This window comes from Xenopus laevis, chromosome 6S, assembly GCF_017654675.1.
Source record: "Xenopus laevis strain J_2021 chromosome 6S, Xenopus_laevis_v10.1, whole genome shotgun sequence".
Taxonomy (NCBI): domain Eukaryota; kingdom Metazoa; phylum Chordata; class Amphibia; order Anura; family Pipidae; genus Xenopus; species Xenopus laevis.
Window position 1 is genome coordinate 129,860,221 of NC_054382.1, and position 22,400 is coordinate 129,882,620.

Genomic DNA, 22,400 nt, shown 5'->3' on the forward strand with positions numbered 1-22,400 from the left:
ACAATGCATGGGACAATGTGCAAAATACATTGATTTCTGCTGTTTGCACCTGCATAGAATCCTATGGCCCCAAGTCATGTTCAGCACAAAACCACACTAAGCACTCACCCCAGCACCCCCAAATTCCTTCCATTTACTTGCCAACAATCATTCAGTAACTGCATGACCCTCTATCTGCCCAAAACCTCACCCACTGCCCAGTAAGCCTGACCCTGCTTGTACCTGGGGAATAATTATATTGTTACCTTAACATGCGATGGCTTCCATTAAACTTCTGCCTGAAATTCCAGGGGATCAACAGACTGAGCTGAGGGCTGCTGGGTTTTTCCTATATCTGGTGCCACGTGACTCTAAGAGAAAACACAAGAGGGGCAAGATCAGCATTTCCTTGGGAATCTACTCTTTGCAGCCATATTGTGGGAAAAGGCAAGAATGAGGGTTTCCCATTTAAACTCCAATAAAATGTGACCACACAAAGTAAAAATGCATTAAATAACATAAAGAACCCCCTGCCATCAATAAAGGAACAACAAAGAGCTTGGATAGAACCATTTGAGGAAGACAGAAAAGGACAGGAGGGGTGGGGGTGTATGAGGATATGAGAAAATGAGGACATCTGAGAACATATTTGGGGTAATGGGCATGGAAGCCATGAATTCCAAGGAAAGTATAGGCTAGAGAGAGCAATACATTCTACACGCACCAAGCATGTCTGAGATCACTGGTACATGCCATGAACATGTTGCTGAAAAACAAAGACCTTAGGGGCATAGTAATGGGCATAGGAAGTAAAGGTTATGAGCATGGAAAGCATAAACATACAAACAAGAAAAAATACAAAGAAGAAAATTGAGCATGGAAAGTATAGGCTGGACTCTGAGCAGTTAAAACTAGGGAGGGAATAGGCTGGACTCTGAGAGTTAAAGTCAGGGACGGGATAGGCTGGACAGAGCAGTTAAAACCAGAAAAGGAATAGGCTGGACTGAGTAGTTAAAACCAGAAAAGGAATAGGCTGGACTGAGTAGTTAAAACCAGAGAACGGATAGGCTGGACTGGGCAGTTAAAACCAGGGAAGAGATAGGCTGGACTGGGCAGTTAAAACCAGGGAAGGGATATGCTGGACTGGGCAGTTAAAACCAGGGAAGGGATATGCTGGATTGGGCAGTTAAAACCAGGGAAGGGATATGCTGGATTGGGCAGTTAAAACCAGGGAAGGGATATGCTGGATTGGGCAGTTAAAACCAGGGAAGGGATATGCTGGAGTCTGAGAGTGAAAGTCAGGGGTGGGCAGTGGCGGAACTACCGGGGGAGCAGGGGGTGCGAGCGGGCCAGGGCCCCCCGGCAGCCCGTGCGCCACTGAAAATGCCGGCCGTATGGAGGGGGGGGGGCCCGGCTGCGCCAGCGAACGTGTTGCAGGTTTTGTCCTTTGCCTACAAGTGCCGGGAATGATTGCCGAGCGTCGCAGCCAATGTCAAACGCGGAATTCTTATCTCTAGAAAAACATGTCTGCGGTTGTTAGTGCGGCATTCAAACAGCTCTGGAAGGCGCTTGTATTCCCATTCTGCACATCTCCGACACAAGGCAGCAAACAAGCCACTTGAAATTAAATAAGTACACCCTTTAACCCCTTCAACGCCAAAGTAACGGTTCAAAGCAGGCAAATCTACTTGCGGCAATCTCAAACAATCCGACATATTGTGATAAAAGCCCAGTGATACCAAGAAAGCCAATAATACCCTAAAAACAAACACAGAAACACCGACCAACACAAAAAGTTGACCATGACAACACATATTGACCACGACCATTTTATGGCCACACCCCCTAATTACCCATGTTCATTTTACAAAATTTGGTAGGTTATCGAAAGTTTGATCACATTTCTGGGGGTTTTAGGGTCAGGTTTTATGTGTTATTACAGTTTTGCTAATGAAGGTGAATTGCCCTTTAAGCTGCAAGTCACCGATTCCCCCAAGAGACCTGCTTATCTTATTAGTTACGATTGTATCTCTGCTTATCTTAAATTGTTACAAAAGTATCTAAGTGCACCTGCCAAGTATTCTGGGCTCTCTGCCAAAAGCCAATTAAGTTAGAAACGTTGTTTCTTTTTCTGGCTGTTCAGTGCAGGAGATCAAAGAGAGAGACGGGACATTGCAAACATGTAAAATTGATGAGGGGGCTATTCTAAGGACTTTTGAAATGTACATTCATTATTTATTTTTCTTTAATTCCAAGATATTAAGGGATACATGTGCTGTTAATATGAATGAATTTTGTTACAACAGCGCCACCTGCTGGTCAGTTTCCCACCAGTCTGACCACCAAGTAGTCAAGTAAGTTGTCAGGAGAAAGAAAGAGACTGCTCTGATGTTCTTTTGCTTAGGAATAAAATTAGAAACCTTTCTCACATCTTTCCTAAGCAGAAGAACATAAGCCTCTTTCTTTCTCCTGACAACTTCCTTGACTACTTGGTGGTCAGACTGGTGGGAAACTGACCAGCAGGTGGCGCTGTTGTAACACAATTCATTCATATTAACAGCACATGTATCCCTTAATATCTTGGAGTTAAAGACAAATAAATAATGAAGGTACATTACAAAAGTCTTTAGAATAACACCCTCGTCAATGTAACATTCACTTATTTTAAAGGCTTGCTTATCCTTTAAGGAAGAAATAGACCTTGGGGACTAATGGGTATCCCGCCGGCCCAGTCCAACTCTGTATATAACATTCCATAAAAGTTTAGGGAATGGGTGGGGCTTTGTTTGGGCAACAAAGAGAGAAGAGCCACAGGCAAGTGCACTGCAACAAAAAGCAGGCTTCAGATTCAAATAAAACATATTTACTTATCCTTTAATTAACATGGAAGTGTAATGAGACTGCAACTCCCAGCATTCCCTCTTCAGCACAGCAAGACTTTGAATCAATCGACATTGATACTTACAGCAGGAATAAATGTATCAGTTAGAGAACAGAGGGCTCTTCATATTGCAGTACAACCGGGGCCCTAACCTGATCTACAAGGGTACAATGCTATAAATACTTCCATCTACACTACAACGTCTGGGAGCTGCAGTTTAACAGCAAATTCAGAAACGCTCTACTCACTCTCTGACTTCAGTAACATGACGATTTTTTTTACCCCTGGGACAGATTTGTTTCTTCTGTAGAATGACAACACAGTTAGAGGCTGATCAAGGCTTGGCTGATGATGATGACGGCGATGATGATGATGATGGTGGTTTCTTGTCAGGATCAAATATTGTGGAAGAAACAGTAAATCAAACTTCCCATCATTGTTCTGCCGGGGATGTGAGAGCTGGAAGGGTAAGGAATGTGATCATTTATCCCCAGCGTCTGCCCTCAATGAAAGGCAGAGATGTGAGCTGTCCGCTACAAGGCATGGGAATGAATGAAAACAGACAAAGACACAAAGGAAAAAGTTGGATTTTTGACAGGAGGGAAATGAATGGCCGAGGGACAGGTTGGTTTTCATCATGGCACAACCGATCGCCGCGCAAGTTGAAGCCTAACAAAATAGAAGAGTAAATTCCCTTGTAGTGTCAGACTTGCAGGAGATAAAGATCGGGGGGGCCCTGGCTATGGAAGTGACGTGGGCCCCTCAGTTTTATAAACATGTTAATCTCTCCTATTCATTTTCCAGTTTGTCATTCAGACTACTGTCTTGTTATTGAGGTTACCGACTATCGCAGCTGTGTTTGCAGTTTAAGACCCCCTCCAGTTCCAGTCTGTCATTCAGACTGCTAGATTGTTGCCAGGGTTACTGAACCTGTCAGACAGTTAGCTGCTTCACACCCTCTCCTATGCATCAGTCAGTTTGTCAGTTATCAGTTTCTCATCCTCTTATTCATCTTCCAACCTGTCATTCAGACTGCTACCTTCTTGCTAGGGTCACTGACCCTTACAGCCTGTTATAAATTACTGATTCTCTTATTCATCTTGCATTCTGGTACTCAGACGGGTGCCTTGTAGCTATGGTTTCTAACCCTTACAATCAATAAGCAGTTTCAGTTCCTCCTATTCATCTTCCATTCTGGTATTAAGACTGCTGCCTTGTTGCTAGGGTTTCTGACACTTAGATCCACTAAGCAATTACTGATTCTCTTATACACCTTTCAGTCTGTCATTCAGTTTGCTGCCTTGTTGCTAAGGTCACTGACCCTTACAGTCAGTACACAGTTACTGATTCTCTTATTCATTTTCCATTCTGTCATTCAGACTGCTGCCGTGTTGCTAGGGTCACTGACCCTTATATCCAGTAAACAATTACTGTTTCTCTTATTCATCTTCCATTCTGGTATTAAGACTGCTGCCTTGTTGCTAGGGTCACTGACCTTTACATCCACTAAGCAATTACTGATTCTCTTATACACCTTTCAGTCTGTCATTCAGACTGCTGCCTTGTTGCTAGGGTCACTAACCCTTACAGCCTGTTATAAATTACTGATTTTCTTCCATTCTGGTACTCAGACGGGTGCCTTGTAGCTAGGGTTTCTGACCCTTACAATCAGTAAGCAGTTTCAGTACCTCCTATTCATCTTCCATTCTGGTATTAAGACTGCTGCCTTGTTGCTAGGGTCACTGACCCTTATAGCCAGTAAACTATTACGGATTCTCTTATTCGTCTTCCATTCTGGTATTCAGACTACTGCCTTGTTGCTAGGGTTTCTGATCTTTACAATCAGATAATGTTTTTCGATCCTCTTATTCATCTTCCTGTCTGTCGTTCAGACTGCTGCCTTGTTGCTAGGGTCACTGAATTCATGGCCAGAAATCAGTTTCCGATTCTCTTATTTATTCTCCATTCTGTCATTCAGACGGCTGCCTTGTTGCTAGGGTTACATAAACTTTCATCCAGTAAGTTTAAATGTCTAAGCCTCCACATTGCTGTGTGTGAGGTTAATGTCCCTAAATAAAGTTGGACAGAAATGAGTGGCTTTGTACTAAAATACAGTAGTACATTAGATTGGGGTGACAGCACACAAGCCGCACATACACTGCACACTTTCATAGAAGGACAGTTTTTCATGAGTACATATGAGCATGCGGCTGTACTAAATGAGGGCACTAGGGGATGTGAATATCCAGAAAAAGGGAGATAAAATGAGCAATAGGGTCAGTAATGATGAGAATTCATAGGAAGCAGGTTTCATAGCATTTCCCATGCAAAGAAAGGACCAGTCATTCACATAAGGAGTTGCCTTTAAACTGGGCAGAAGCAGTGACACAACTGGGGAATAAAGGGAACATAGTGTTACACTGAGACATAGAGAATTAGGCCAAAAAGTCACATTTAGTCAGAGCTGGGAGATAAGAGAAGTTTATTTTGACTCCAGTTCAACATCAGAATAAACAAGAGAGAAGCCGGGATCTTAGAAACGTGTGATCAGCAGAATGATTTCCTATGAAATTGCAAACTGGAGAGCTGCCGAATAAAAAGCAAAATATCTCAAGAATAAAAACTGAAGACCAACTGCAAATTGTCTTAGAATATCCCTCTCTTTATCATACTAACAGTTCATTATAGGGGAACAACCCCTTTAAGTCCTTAAAAGAGTGGTTCACCTTTAAGTTAATTTGTACATATAGAATGGCCAATTCTTAGCTACTTTTCAGCTGGTCTTCTTTATTTATTCGGTATAGTTTTTGAATTATTTGCTTTCTTATTCTGACGCTTTCCAGCTTTCAAATGGGGACAGACAAAAAAAACAAGTGTTATTGTTGCTTTGCATTACATTTCCTTCTATTCAGGCCTCTCCCAGTCTCTTATTGAAATCAATACATGGTTGCTAGGGTAATTTGGGCCCTAGCAATCAGATTGTTAAAATTGCAAACTGGAGAGCTTCTGAATAAAAAGATAAATAACGACAAAACCACAAATGATAAAAAATGAAGACCAACTGCAAATTGTCTCAGAATATCCCTCTCTACATCCTACTAACAGTTAATTCAAAAGTTAATAACCCCTTGGTACGACAGCTGGAAGGCAAAACTGACGGCTCACTGAGAATTCTGGGAGTTGCAGTTCACGAGCAATGAAATGCTGCCCGCCATAGACTAAATTAACACTCAGTTCCATGTCCTTTATAAAGAATTGAGTTTGATTGAATTATAAGCCCCTGGGAAGGATTATTATAGACAAAGCACAACTTCCGTCTTAAAGAACATACTTGGGGGCAGAGATTATAGCAGAGAGACAAACGCACACTATTACTAATGTATGACACACACACACACCTACTGATAACTACACACATACACACATACCTCTCCGGCTCATAAACACATTGACTACTAATTCCCTAGAGCCAATACACATTCCATTACACTGGCACATCCCTCACCTCTCACTGGCACTTACACATATACACACCATGTACTACTCATGTATTATAAGGGATAATGTACCCCCTACTGTAAATGTTAAGGATATTAGAAGTCACTGATGGGGTTGTTCTGTGACCATATAAAGGCACAAGGCTGCAGGTTGAGATATACAGGGAACTCTGAGTATCACTCATGTATTATAAGGGATAATGTACCCCCTACTGTAAATGATAAGGATATTAGAAGTCACTGAGGGGTTGTTCTGTGACCATATAAAGGCACAAAGCTGCAGGCTGAGTTATACAGGGAACTCTGAGTATCACTCATGTATTATAAGGGATAACGTACCCCCTACTGTAAATGATAAGGATATTAGAAGTCACTGAGGGGTTGTTCTGTGACCATATAATGGCACAAGGCTGCAGGCTGAGTTATACAGGGAACTCTGAGTATCACTCATGTATTATAAGGGATAATGTACCCCCTACTGTAAATGATAAGGATATTAGAAGTCACTGAGGGGTTCTGTGACCATATAAAGGCACAAGGCTGCAGGCTGAGTTATACAGGGAACTCTGAGTATCACTCATGTATTATAAGGGATAATGTACCCCCTACTGTAAATGATAAGGATATTAGAAGTCACTGAGGGGTTGTTCTGTGACCATATAAAGGCACAAGGCTGCAGGCTGAGTTATACAGGGAACTCTGAGTATCACTCATGTATTATAAGGGATAATGTACCCCCTACTGTAAATGATAAGGATATTAGAAGTCACTGAGGGGTTGTTCTGTGACCATATAAAGACACAAGGCTGCAGGCTGAGTTATACAGGGAACTCTGAGAATCACTCATGTATTATAAGGGATAATGTACCCCCTACTGTAAATGATAAGGATATTAGAAGTGATTGAGGGGTTGTTCTGTGACCATATAAAGGCACAAGGCTGCAGGCTGAGTTATACAGGGAACTCTGAGTATCACTCATGTATTATAAGGGATAATGTACCCCCTACTGTAAATGATAAGGATATTAGAAGTCACTGAGGGGTTGTTCTGTGACCATATAAAGGCACAAGGCTGCAGGCTGAGTTATACAGGGAACTCTGAGTATCACTCATGTATTATAAGGGATAATGTACCCCCTACTGTAAATGATAAGGATATTAGAAGTCACTGAGGGGTTGTTCTGTGACCATATAAAGACACAAGGCTGCAGGCTGAGTTATACAGGGAACTCTGAGAATCACTCATGTATTATAAGGGATAATGTACCCCTACTGTAAATGATAAGGATATTAGAAGTCACTGAGGGGGTTGTTCTGTGACCATATAAAGGCACAAGGCACAAGGCTGAGTTAAACAGGGAACTCTGAGAATCACTCATTTATTATAAGGGATAATGTACCCCCTACTGTAAATGATAAGGATATTAGAAGTCACTGAGGGGTTGTTCTGTGACCATATAAAGGCACAAGACTGCAAACTGAGTTATACAGGGAACTCTGAGTATCACTCATGTATTATAAGGAATAATGTACCCCCTACTGTAAATGATAAGGATATTAGAAGTGATTGAGGGGTTGTTCTGTGACCATATAAAGGCACAAGGCTGCAGGCTGAGTTATACAGGGAACTCTGAGTATCACTCATGTATTATAAGGATAATGTACCCCCTACTGTAAATGATAAGGATATTAGAAGTCACTGAGGGGTTGTTCTGTGACCATATAAAGGCACAAGGCTGCAGGCTGAGTTATACAGGGAACTCTGAGTATCACTCATGTATTATAAGGGATAATGTTCCCCCTACTGTAAATGATAAGGATATTAGTAGTCACTGAGGGGTTGTTCTGTGACCATATAAAGACACAAGGCTGCAGGCTGAGTTATACAGGGAACTCTGAGTATCACTCATGTATTATAAGGGATAATGTACCCCCTACTGTAAATGATAAGGATATTAGAAGTCACTGAGGGGTTGTTCTGTGACCATATAAAGGCACAAGGCTGCAGGCTGAGTTATACAGGGAACTCTGAGTATCACTCATGTATTATAAGGGATAATGTTCCCCCTACTGTAAATGATAAGGATATTAGTAGTCACTGAGGGGTTGTTCTGTGACCATATAAAGACACAAGGCTGCAGGCTGAGTTATACAGGGAACTCTGAGTATCACTCATGTATTATAAGGGATAATGTACCCCCTACTGTAAATGATAAGGATATTAGAAGTCACTGAGGGGTTGTTCTGTGACCATATAAAGGCACAAGGCACAAGGCTGAGTTATACAGGGAACTCTGAGTATCACTCATTTATTATAAGGGATAATGTACCCCCTACTGTAAATGATAAGGATATTAGAAGTCACTGAGGGGTTGTTCTGTGACCATATAAAGGCACAAGACTGCAAACTGAGTTATACAGGGAACTCTGAGTATCACTCATGTATTATAAGGAATAATGTACCCCCTACTGTAAATGATAAGGATATTAGAAGTCACTGAGGGGTTGTTCTGTGACCATATAAAGGCACAAGGCTGCAGGCTGAGTTATACAGGGAACTCTGAGTATCACTCATGTATTATAAGGGATAATGTACCCCCTACTGTAAATGATAAGGATATTAGAAGTCACTGAGGGGTTGTTCTGTGACCATATAAAGACACAAGGCTGCAGGCTGAGTTATACAGGGAACTCTGAGTATCACTCATTTATTATAAGGGATAATGTACCCCCTACTGTAAATGATAAGGATATAAGAAGTCACTGAGGGGTTGTTCCTTATTGGAAGCAAAACCAGCCTATTGGGTTTATTTAATGTTTACATGATTTTCTAGTAGACTTGAGGTATGAAGATCCAAATTACAGAAAGATCCGTTGCCCAGAAAGTCCCAGGCCCCAAGCATTCTGGATAACAGGTCCCATACCTGTACTTGAAATGCTTTTATTCTCTTAATAGCAACAGGATGATAACAGCAATGTTTCGGTGGGATCCTTCATTCTTTGTCACCTTTTGTCAATATTTGGCTTAGGGATTCACGCGAAAACCTTGTTTTTTTTTTTATCCTTTTGCCATTTAAAGAGTATTCTAAGCAAATTGTCATCTGGGGAAGATTCTGAAATGCAATGTAACCTTTGCACAATGACAATATCTCTCTCACGCATTCAAAGCTCTTTTGCAGAATTTTTTTTTCAGAATTCGATGACAAATAAATCCAAGCTGTGGGTTTGTCTGTAATGTCAGTGTGAGTTTGTTTGCTCTGTCACTTCACATACTTTGTGATAATGTCACAATCAGATAAAACACAAACAAATACCCTGGAAAACACAGACTCGTTGACATTGCGGTTGGACCAAATACAACGTAACCGAGAGGAAATGACACGTCCTTTGTATTCCCATAAGAAAGGGCAATTGCGATATTTGCTTTACAATTTATTCAGAAATATACCTGCCCCAGGTACACACCTTATTATAGTCGGTAGTGATGAGCGAATTTTTCAACAGCCATGGATTTGCAGCATAGTTCAATATTTTTTTGCAAAACTGCGGCGAAAGCTCATCGCAGGAAAATTTGCAGAGAAAAATTACGATAATAAAAAACTTCCATTGACTTTAATGCATTGGATCAAAAAGTCGCCATAAGAAAAAAAACGCCCATTGATTTTAATGCCTTAGGACAAAAAAAGTCGCCATAGGAGATAGGAGAAAAAAAAAACATTGACTTTAAAGCATTAGGACCAAAAAAGTCGCCATAAGAAAAAAACTCCCATTGACTTTAATGCATTAGGACAAAAAAAGTCTCCATAAGAAAAAACGCCCATTGACTTTAATGCATTAGAACAAAAAAAGTCTCCATAAGAAAAAACACCCATTGACTTTAATGCATTAGGACAAAAAAGTCACCATAAGAAAAACGCCCATAATGCATTAGGACAAAAAAAGTCTCCATAAGAAAAACGCCCATAATGCATTAGGACAAAAAAAGTCTCCATAAGAAAAAAACACCCATTGACTTTAATGCATTAGGACAAAAAAGTCACCATAAGAAAAACGCCCATAATGCATTAGGACAAAAAAAGTCGCCATAAGAAAAAACGCCTATTGACTTTAATGCATTAGGAAAAAAAAGTCGCCATAAGAAAAACGCCCATAATGCATTAGAACAAAAAAAGTCGCCATAAGAAAAAAACGCCCATTGACTTAAGTGCATTAAAACAAAAAAGTCGCCATAAGAAAAACGCCCATAATGCATTAGGACAAAAAAAGTCGCCATAAGAAAAAAACGCCCATTGACTTAAGTGCATTAAAACAAAAAAGTCGCCATAAGAAAAACGCCCATAATGCATTAGAACAAAAAAAGTCGCCATAAGAAAAAAACGCCCATTGACTTAAGTGCATTAAAACAAAAAAGTCGCCATATGAAAAACGCCCATAATGCATTAGGACAAAAAAAGTCCATATTGAGTTTAATGCAGTAGGACAAAAAGCTATTCGCACATCACTAATAGATGACCTGCTTGATGGCCGAGATTATAGCTCTCTATTGCTATTCATGCATTATAGGGGTTCTTACTGCACCCCAGTTCCTATTTCGTACAGTTCCCTGCAGTCAGTTAATATCCCATTCATTAAAGGGGTGGTTCACCTTCACGTTACCTTTTCGTATGTTATAGAATGGCCAATTCTAAGCAACTTTTCAATTGGTCTTCATTATTTTTTTTTATATATATATATATATATAGTTTTGAGTTAATTTCCTTCTTCTTCTGATTCTTTCCAGATTTCTAATGGGGGTCACTGACCCCATCTATAAAAACAAATACTCTGTAAGGCTACAAGCATATTGTTATTGTTACTTTTTATTCCTCATCTTTCTATTCAGGCCTCTCCTATTCATGTTCCAGTCTCTTAATCAAATCAGTGAAGGGTTGCTAGGGGAATCTGGAACCTAGCAACAAAAAATAGCAAACTGGAAAGCTGGTTAATAAAAAGCTAAATAACTCAAAAAACACAAATAATAAAAAATGAAAACCAACTGCAAATTGTCTCAGAATGTCCCTCTCTACATCATATTAACAGTTAATTTAAAGGTGAACAACCCCATTACGCCGAAAGCTGAAAATAACGACAGCCAGACCTCTGAATCAGTTGCTTCAGTAAATGACCCTCTAATTAGCTTTTAATTACAGCTTGTGTTGCTGCTGACCTGCTGTATTTCTCTAAAGGTTTCACATTTTCCCCTAGGGGTTTTAAATTTACTGATCTGCAAATATGAAGCACAGTTTCCCTTTAAGGGCTAGTCCACACGAGGAGATTCGGGGAGATTTTGTCGCCTGGCGACTAATCACCTCGTCTTTTGAGCGACTATTTCCCCGAACTGCCTCAGCGTTTTTCCCCATAGGCTAGAATGAAAAGTTGCCTGCGCTAATCAATGCACACGCGGCGATGCGTTTTCAATAGTCGCCCAAAGTTGCCTCACCTGTCATATCCTAAACCCAAGCATATTTGGCACGGGCGGGCGAATAATCACAAAGGGGCGTTAGATTCGTCTCCTGACCCCAAACTATGTAACAGACTAACGCTAATTAGTTTTCAGCTGAAGTCACTTCTTCCTCGTAACGTTTTTCTTTCCCCCCGTTGCACAGGCCGCCCTGTATATCGGCACCAAAAATCGGCACCAAAAACGAATTCATTTTGGCCTCACTGATGTCTTTTATCTAAGTGATTTTTTTTCTATTTTTAACAGAAACTGCTATTTAATGGTTCTCTTTACAGATAGTGATGAGCGAATTTGTCCCGTTTCACCTCGTCACCAATTTTACGAAATTCGTTGGCGAAAAATTAGCAAAACATCGATTAACCAAGTTAACGCCAGCGCCCATCAATGAGTGTCCGTTTATTGTCGTTGGCGTCTAAATGGGAGCCGGCGTCGGAACCGTCGAAAACCATTGACGTCAGTGTCTAAACCTGCGTCTGAACCGTCGCCGGCATAGACAAACTTTGACGCCGGCAACGGTTTAGACACCAGCGTCAAAATTTTTCCAAAGCCGGCGAATTTTCAGAAGTGAATTTCCGTGGCAAATTCACAATTTATTAATTCACGCCTGGTGAATAAATTCGCCCATCACTATTTACTGATTATATTAAATGGATACAGACACCTGCACTTAATATCCTGGGAAGGGACTTTATGTTATTAGGCAGTTAAAAGGCCAGTAATATCATTTTTTATTTCTTTCTTTTTAAATCATTTTTACTTAATGAAAAAAAAACCACAAAGTCAGTTTTAACTTTACATTAATTAATCTTTAATAATAAATTACTTACCGATTCTCTGCTTGTGCTCCTCTTCAGAAACGGCGAAGGGAGACGATCCATTGCACGGCACTCGATTTCTCCTCCCTGCCTTCCTTATAAGGAGATAGTCAGGGAGGAGAAATCAAGCGCCGCACGATGGATCTGCGCCCTGTCGCCGTTTCTGAAGAGGAGCGCAAGCAGAGAATCGGTAAGTAATTTGCGAATTTAAGGTTAAAACTGCCTTGGTGTTTTTTTTTTTCATTAAGTAGAATTTTTTTTTTATGTTACTGGTCCGTTACGTATTTTTGGGGCAGTAGTGATTCCTGCGCTGGCTGGAAACCTGCGGGACCCCTGGGTCAGGTTGGATTTGGCTGAACCCTGTTGCTAATAGGGATGCACTGAATCCACTATTTTGGATTCGGCCAAACACCCGTATCCTTCGCGAAAGATTCGGCCGAATACCGAACCGAATCCGGAGTGGGAAGGGGAAAACATGTAACTTCCTTGTTTTGTGACAAAAAGTTACACGCTTTCCCTCTCCACCCCTAATTTGCATATGTAAATTAGGATTCGGATTTGGTTCGGCCAGGCAGAAGGATTCGGCCGAATCCTGCTGAAAAAGGCCGAATCCTGCTGAATCCCAAACTGAATCCTGGATTCGGTGCATCACTAGTTCTTAAGTTCATATTGGGCGATGGCTGACTGGAACAGGTCAGTGCCATATTTCCCAACTGTCCTGTTTTTCGCAGGACAGTCCCGATTTTGACAGCTCAACCCGCAGTTCCGGGTTTGTTACTAAAAAATGTCCCGACTTTCTCTTTGATCTCCTGCACTGAACAGCCAGAAAAAGATACAAAGTTTCTAACTTAATTGGCTTTTGGCAGAGAGCCCAGAATACGTGGCAGGTGCACTTAAGATACATTTGTAACAATTTAAGATAAGCAAAGAAACAATTGTAACAATTTAAGATAAGCAGATCTCTTGGGGAAACTGAGACTTGCAGCTTAAAGGGCAATTCCCCTTTATTGGCAAAACTGTAATAACCTGCAAAATTTTGTATAATGAACATGGTAATTAGGGGGTATGGCCACAAAAATGGGCCTGGTCAAAAAAATTGACCGTGTCCCACACAGCAATTTTTTTTGTCCCTCTTTCTATTTCCAAAATGTTGGCAGGTACGCAGTACATTGTACTAATGTCTTAAATTTGTGGCACCACAGCTTGTGATTCTGACTAACTGCCGATTACTTGCTGGTGCGCTCACGTCGTTTACAGTCTTCAGAGAGGCCACACCTTATTAAAAACATACTGTCCTGGAAAAACGTTTTTTTTTCCAAATCGCAAACAGATTTTTTAATAATCAATTTTGAAATCTGACATGGGACTAGACATATTGTTAGTTTCCCAGGTGCCCCCAATCATGTGACTTGTTATCTGATAAACTTCAGTCACTCTTTACTGCTTTACTGCAAGTTGGGAGTGATATCACCCAATCAGCAGAACAATGGGAAGGTAAATAGATAAGAGCTGCCTGGTAGATCTAAGAACAGCATTCAATAGTAAAATCCAGGTCCCACTGAGACACATTCAGTTACTCTGGGGTAGCCTGGGTTGGGTCTGGGGTTGAGAAGGGGTGGGTGTGGGTCCGGCAATTCCAAATGATTTGCCCCCATGTATAAAAGAGACTATAGGACTGAACCATTAGGGATGCACCGAATCCACTATTTGGGATTCAGCTGCACCCCCGAATCCTTTGCGAAAGATTTGGCCGAATATCGAACCGAATCTGAACCCTAATTTGCATATGCAAATTAGGGGTGGAAAATACAAAAAAATTTACTTCCTTGTTTTGTGACAAAAAAAGTTACGCAATTTCCCTACCCGTCCCTAATTAGCATATGCAAATTAGGATTTGGTTCGGAAAGTAAATTTTTTGTATTTTCCACCCCTAATTTGCATTTGCATATGCAAATTAGGGTTCGGCCGAATCTTTCGCAAAGGCTTCAAGGGTTCGGCCGAATCCAAAATAGTGGATTCGGTGCATCCCTAGTTTTTAAGAATATCTCTACTCTGTGCTTTCGTATACTTTCAGAACGTAACCTTTACTTATCGGTGTTAATAAAGCCTAACGTGCAAAGCAACAGACCCACCAATCCATCTGCTATAGGTCAACAGACCCACAGATAAAGCCTTGGCCAATCAGCAGGCTTCTTCACTTCCTCTTCTGCATCGCTGTAATGATAGTAATTACGCTGTACTAAGGTATTAAAGGTCACTGCATTATCGTGACTCTTTACACATCTCAGTGCTTTGTCCAATCTACTCAACATATCAGACATATGAACCCCCATCAGCACCTGCAGCCAGGGGCGTAACTATAGAGGAAGCAGACCCTGCGGTTGCAGGGGGGCCCAGGAGTGTAGGGGGCCCAGTGAGACCCTAATTAATTAGCAATTTTAATATATCTTGGTAAAATAGGCCAATTTATAAATATTTTGGGGCCCTAAATTGAATTTGCTATGGGGCCCAGTAACAACTAGTTACGCCACTGCCTGCAGCTTCTGGGGAGCAGAAGAAAATGATGATGATGATGATGATTTATATTAACGGAAAAAACATGGAAGACAAATGTCTCCGCGCTGGTTCCCTCGTCTGCATTCCTTTAACTTGAAAGTGAATTCAGACGCACGGCTTTTCTCCAAATACACTGAGAATACGGCACTGGCATCCGTTCTGCTACAACGTTCCTACAGGTTGTCCGGCGAATGAACAGGAGAAACCATTTGTCTGACTCTAAGGGGCAGATTCCATAACTGGCGAAAAGTCGCCAGCGACCGCTTCACACCCATTGCTACACTTCGCCAGGTGAAAATTCGCTCAGAAAACGCAAATTCACTAAAATGCAGTGTTTCGTGGGCGCTGGATGTTGGCGACTATTCGCTAGCGTTACTTCGGCAATGCGAGCAATTCAAAGCGAAGAAGCGCTAGCGTTCATTTCTGCCTATCGCAAATTCGCCGAAAAATCGTGAAAATCAGACATTTTCACGAAAAATTGGAAATTGACGCCCAGGTCCAAGTCAATGGGCGTCCAGAAAAAAAAATTTACGCCACCGAAATTTCGGCTGTGAATTTTCACAGGAGATTCACGAATTTATTCGCCGGTGGCGAAACGCGGAAATTCACCGCAAATTCGTGCCAGGCAAATTAATTTGCCCATCGCTTCAGACTATCACTCTCTAAAAAAGCGTTTTTTGGACTTAGAAGCTTTTTCCACGCACTGTAAGTAACAGAAGATCTATTCACTCCATTGCACTTTGCCTGCGCTGAGCTGAGCTGGCGAAGGCAAGTCTGGCGAAAGAGGTAACGTTCAGTAAAATCCGCATCTTAGTGATTTTGCAGAATAACGTCCATTCGCCAGAGTAAATTGTTGATTGACGATAGAGAGCGAATCACTGCTAGCACCTGTCTCTTTCGCTAGCGAATTGGCGCCTGCGCCCGTTAGTAAATTGGCGATGTCCCTGCGGGCGGTAACGCTGGCAAAAAGTAACTAGCAATAGCCACTTTGCCCTTTAGTAAATCTGCCCCTATATATACAGACTGTAAGCTCTGCACCCCAGAGCCTTCCTTTCTCAAGAACCCAGTCCTGAATTCCCATTGGTCACATTAGGGAACAGCACTAATCTCTGCATTCTCCAGGCACCAATTTGTATAGAAAGGAACATACCTCCCCCAATATTTCAGAAATAGAAAGCGGGACAAAAAGATGTTATTTGGCCATGCCCATTTTTGTGGCCACACCCCCTAATTACCAAGTTAATTTTACCAAATTTAGCAGGTTATGAAAGTTTGAACACATTTCTGTGGTTTTTATGTGTTATTACAGTTTTGCTAATGAAGGTAAATTGCCCTTTAAGCTGCAAGTCACAGTATCCCCAAGAGACCTGCTTATCTTCAATTGTTACAATAGTCTCTTTTCTTATCTTAAATTGCAACAAATGTATCTAAGTGCACCTGCCACGTATTCTAGACAATGTCAAAAGCTAAAGTTAGAAACTTTGTATCTTTTTCTGGTTGTTCAGTGCAGGAGATCAAAGAGAAAAGTCAGGACATTTCAGGAACAATCTGGGACTGCGGGCTGAGCTGTCAAAATCCGGACTGTTGGGAGGTATGAAGAAGTCTCTAAAGCATCAAATGAGTTGATAGAGGGCAATGTTATTGTTATCTGGGACTCTGGAGAGGCAAATACGGAGAGTCACGTAGAAGAACCAAAGGACAGGTCCTCCCAGCTGCTGAATTGGTCACGGCGACTAGCGATGCACAAATTTGTCCCGTGAAATGCGTGAAACGGCTAAAAACCTGAATTTTAACGCCCGCGTCAATTATGACGCCCAAATCAATTCTTAAGTTAAAGTCAATTGGCGTCTGAAAAATGTTGACGTGTGATGGTTTTGACGCGAGCGACTTTTCTGATGCGTGTCCAAAAATTTTTGACGTCGCCAGTTTTGCGAATTTATTCGCCGGCAGCAAAACGTGGAAATTTGCCGCGTATTTGCGCCTGGCGAATGTATTCGCCCATCACTAGTCGTGACATGTTAAAGGTTTAGCGGTTATTGGCGCGTTTATCCGACCGAAGTGTTCCGTGTAGTTCAACACCAGAACAACAGACAGAACAGACAGACGCCCCACCATTAAACCTTCACTGAAAATGGAATCGTTGCCACTTTTTTTTTTTATAAATAACGAGGTGACGAGTGACGCTGCCGGGGATTATGGGAGGCAGATTTGTTTTCTCGTGTCTAACAGACGTCCCTGGATCTTGCAAAGCTTAAGAGATAGAGCGGCCAATTATAGAAAGATTTCTGCTTTCCTAATCCCCCCAGAAATGAACTTAATCCTAAATCCCCAGCGGCTGATTTGCACCGCTTTTAACTGTCCTATTTACATGGAGGGGCAAATTTATTCAGCGGGTGCAAATAAATTTGCGAACTTGGCGTGACAATTCCGATGCCAGCGACAATTCCGCACGCCCATTGACTTTAATGCGCATCAAATTGTCGCCGGCGTCAGAATTGTCGTCTCCGTAGATTTTGATGCCGCGAAATTACACCAGCGTAGAAATTCACGTTCAAATTCTTCAAATTGCAAATAGGACCTCTGCTGTTGACTTCTACAGGACCTCGATAGGTTGAAGATGGAGTATTTTTGAATTTGGACTTTTTCGCAGTTTCGAAATTTTCCGGTTTCTAATTTTTCGGTGCAGCGAAACGGGATAAATTCGCCCATCACTACCTATTTATACTTTTGTACTACAACGGTACCCCCAACACAGATATATATACAGGTATAGGACCTATTGTCCAGAATGTCATCTGGGGTTTTCCTAAAAATCATTTAAACATTAAAAAAAAAACCAAGAGGATTGTTTCGCCACCAAAAAGGGGTTGGTCAACTTTAGTACGATATAGGGGGTTATTTCCTAAAATCTGAATTTTTCTGATTAATTTATTAATGAAAAAAATCAGACCGAACTAGAATCCACGATTTACCATTAATTATCATTATAAAACCACGGAAAAAATAAGATCAACAAAAAACGGATTTTCGCACAAAAAACTCAACTTTTTCGGATTGTCGCACGAAATATCTGAATTTTTCGGATTTGACAACCAAAATTTCTTCTACAGGACCTCAAGAGGTTGAAGATGGAGTATTTTTGGATTTGGGCAGCAAATGACCCACCCATCTGCTATGTATGAAAATTCTGTGTAGAGTGTAAGCTCCACGGTACAAGTACTATTTATAGCTGAATATGCGGAATATAAAGTGGCAATGGAATATGTGTATAGTGTGGTAAAGATTGTAAGCTTTATTGGTACAGGGACAATTTTTTACCAGAATATGCCGAGTATAAAGTGTCAATGGAAAATGTTACGTATTGTGTGGTATAGACTGTAAGCTCCATGGTACAGGGACTATTTATAGCAGAACATGCTGAGCATAAAGTGGCAATGGAACGTGTGTATAGATTGCAAGCTCTGTGGCATTCAGATGTTTTGTCTTTGAAATTTTAAATACACTGAGATATAAAGTGTGAGCTCTGTGGCATTTAGATTTTTGTCAGCGGAATTCTATGTACACTGATATATACATTAGATTGCAAGCTCTATGGACATTTTGCCTTATATATATCTTCTATATTTCTCTTATATTCTATAGATTTAGATTGTGAGCTCTGTAGTGCAAGGTGTTGCACAGATTACAGGGACTTCTTGTGTCTGGAAGATTTAGGATTTTGCACCTGTAAATCACAGGTACCCGGGTGCTTCTGATTAACAGCAGGTAATGATCCCGGATTCCCGGTGGCAACTCTACGAACAGATGTTTGAGTGAGATATTTAAGAGAAAATATTAAAAATAGAGCCGAGTTTTGCTGAGTGGAGGTCAGTGAGTGAGGTTAAATGAAAGAAAGAAGCTCTTGTAAATGAAGACCATCAGGAAGGCTGCAGCCTGGGGGGGTGGGAGTGGTGGAAGATTTCTAAAAAAAAAACAAAAAAAAAACAGCCCTGTGTAACTGGAGTCTGGAAATCCACCGGGAAATTGTTCAACAATTCAACAAACTCTTCTTTGATCTGAGATAAATACGCCGCCAAATTTTTATTTTAGTTTAAATCTGTTTTTGGTTTCAATTGTGTTGGACGAGGAAAACAATAACGTGTAGAGTCCGACCACAGAAAAGAAAACATTCCCGAGTGAAGATTTGTGGAGCAAGGCAAAAAACAAGTGGAGTCCAGAGGATAATAGGACTGGGTTTTTTGGGGTCAACATGTGCTTTTTTGTCTGCCAAGTCATTTCCTGCAGGAAACACACGGGAAACACTTTCATATGCTGAATACACTATTACTGCCCATACACATGTCTGGTCACATTGTATTGTTCTCTTACCTTAAATACAACAGGAACAGGAACTGCTTATTGTTGCCACTGTACCCCCTACTGTAAATGATAAGGATATTAGAAGTCACTGAGGGGTTGTTCTTTGACCATATAAAGGCACAAGGCTGCAGGCTGAGTTATACAGGGAACTCTGAGTATCACTCATGTATTATAAGGGATAATGTACCCCCTACTGTAAATGATAAGGATATTAGAAGTCACTGAGGGGTTGTTCTGTGACCATATAAAGACACAAGGCTGCAGGCGGAGTTATACAGGGAACTCTGAGTATCACTCATGTATTATAAGGGATAATGAACCCCCTACTGTAAATGATAAGGATATTAGAAGTCAGCAGCAGATAAGATACTTTTGTAACAATTTCAAGATAAGCAAATAAGTAATTGTCCCTTGGGAAAAGTTAGACTCTTAAAGGGCAATTCACCTTCAAAACTGTAATAATTGAAAAAAAAAAAAAAAATCTTCAAACTTGAAATCTGACATGGGGCAAGAAATATTGCCGGTTTTCAGGTGCCCCCAGTCATGTGACTTGTGATCTAATAAACTTCAGTCACTCTTTACTGCTGCACTGCAAGTTGGAGTGATGTCCCCCCCCCCCAGCAGCCAAACAACAGAACAATGGGAAGGTAACCAGATAGCAGCTCCCTAACACAAGATAACAGCTGCCTGGTAGCTCTAAGAACAACACTCAATAGTATAATCCATGTCCCACTGAGACACATTCAGTTACATTGAGAAGGAAAAACAGCAGCCTGCCAGAAAGCATTTCTCTCCTAGTGCAGGCACAAGTCACATGACTTATGCAGCTGGGAAATTGACGATATGTCTAGCCCCATGTCAGATTTCAAAATTGAATATAAAAAAATCTGTTTGCTGTTTTGAGAAATGGATTTCAGTGCAGAATTCTGCTGGAGCAGCACTATTAACTGATGTGTTTTGAAAAAAAACAAAACATGTTTTCCGATGACAGGATCCCTTTAATCACCGGCCCCAGGCAGAGTCTTTGCTCAGTATTCTCAGCGGCTGCTCCATACACACAGATATACAATCTAACGTCACTACTCATTCTATTTCTGGGAAGTCCTTATGATCATGTTGAATTTCATCAATAGCCGACAGGCTTCCCTTCCCTGCATAAACAATCACGAGAAGGGTCTCAGACACATCAACAACAGATGTGTTCTGCAAAAAGGTTTCATAAAAGGCAATGTGTCCCTTTAATATCCACCCACTGCAAAGCCAGATCATCTCATACACTGTCCAACGGATATACGGCTCTTTCTCTGGTTTTATGGCTGTATCAACCTTTATGATATAGTAACACAGTAACATAGTAACATAGTAAGTTAGGTAGAAAAAAGACACTAGATCATCAAGTTCAACCTTTTAAGTCTGTATATAACCTGCCTAACTGCCAGTTGAGGCGAAAAACCCAATTTGAAGCCTCTCCAATTTGCCTCAGAGGGGGAAAACATTTTTTCTTAATTCCAAGATGCAATGGGACTAGTGATGGGCAGGTGTGAATTCGCAGCGAAAGTCCACGTTTCGCCGCTGGCGAATATATTCGCGAAAACTGTGACAAAAATTTGTCATCGGAAAAATTGTGGCACGTATAAAAATTGTCGCAGGCGTTGAAATTGTTGCTCAGCAAAATAATTTTAACGCCCATTGACCAATGCATTTCGAAAAATTTTCAGCAATTCAGGGAAATTTTAAAATTTTTCAGCAATTCAGGAAATTCATGAGTTTTTCGGTGACGCAAAACAAGTATTCCATAACCCTGTATTCCCTCACTTGCTAAACACCATCCAACCCCTTCTTATACCTATCTAATGTATCAGCCTGTACCACTGATTCACTTCCCAGCTCTCTCTGTAACACCCCTTTCCCTCCTCTAATCTCATTGGCTCCCTCCTGTCTGCTGGGAGGAGCTACTGGTGAATAAAGCATCCGACCCTTCCTTGTACCTATCTAATGTATCAGCCTGTACCACTGATTCAGGGAGACAATTCCACATCTTCACAGCTCTCACTGTAACAAACCCCTTCCCAATATTTAGCTGGAACCTCTTTTCTAATCGGAATGGGTGACCTTGTGTCAGCTGGAAAGACCTACTTTACTATTCAGTAAATTCACCCATTGTGTTATCACTTATTGTAGCTCCTCCCATTGTGAAATCACCAACTGTATGTTCACCTTCATCATATCACATATTTTAATTTCACCCATTGTCATATCACCTACTGTAACTTCACCATTATCATATCACATATTTAACTTCACCCAACAAAGATATCACTTATTGTAGCCTCGCTGTTATGATATTAAAGTGGTGATTTTGAGGTCACTTTTAGTATGATGTAGAAAGTGATGTTCTGAGACAATTTGCAATTGGTTTTCATTTTTTATTATTTGTGGTATTTAAGTTATTTAGCGTTTTTATTCAGAGGCTCTCCTGTTTGCAGTTTCAGCAATCTGGTTGGTAGGGTCCAAATGACCCTAGCCACCATTGATTTGAATAAGAGACTGGAATATGAATAGGAGAGGCCTGAATAGAATGATGAGTAATAAAGTAAATAAAGTAGCAATAACAACAAATGTGTAGCCTTACAGAGCATGTGTTTTTAGATGGGGTCAGTGACCCCCATTTGAAATCTGGAAAGATTCAGAAGAAAAAGGCACTTAATTAAAAAACTGTAAAAAAATAAATAATGACCAATTTAAAAGTTGCTTTAATTGGCCATCTTTAACATACTAAAAACTAACTTAAAGGTGAACCACCCCTTTAATTA

At 40.9% G+C, this 22,400-nt stretch overlaps 1 protein-coding gene across 3 annotated transcripts in view; it reads right to left on the minus strand.

Moving 5' to 3' along the window:
- st3gal1.S (ST3 beta-galactoside alpha-2,3-sialyltransferase 1 S homeolog) overlaps positions 1-22,400 on the minus strand; it is a 74,482-nt gene that overhangs the window by 42,701 nt on the left and 9,381 nt on the right. Inside the window, exons 1-2 of one of the 3 annotated variants that reach the window (XM_018223981.2) lie at positions 12,685-12,727; positions 246-350 (exon numbers count right to left, since the gene is read on the minus strand). The exons of 1 other annotated variant lie outside the window; for it this stretch is intronic. The gene's annotated coding sequence lies outside the window, so the exon portion shown is untranslated. Of the gene's footprint in view, positions 1-245; positions 351-12,684; positions 12,728-22,400 lie in introns of those variants that run through there. One more of the 3 variants, XM_018223980.2, reaches the window with a different exon arrangement.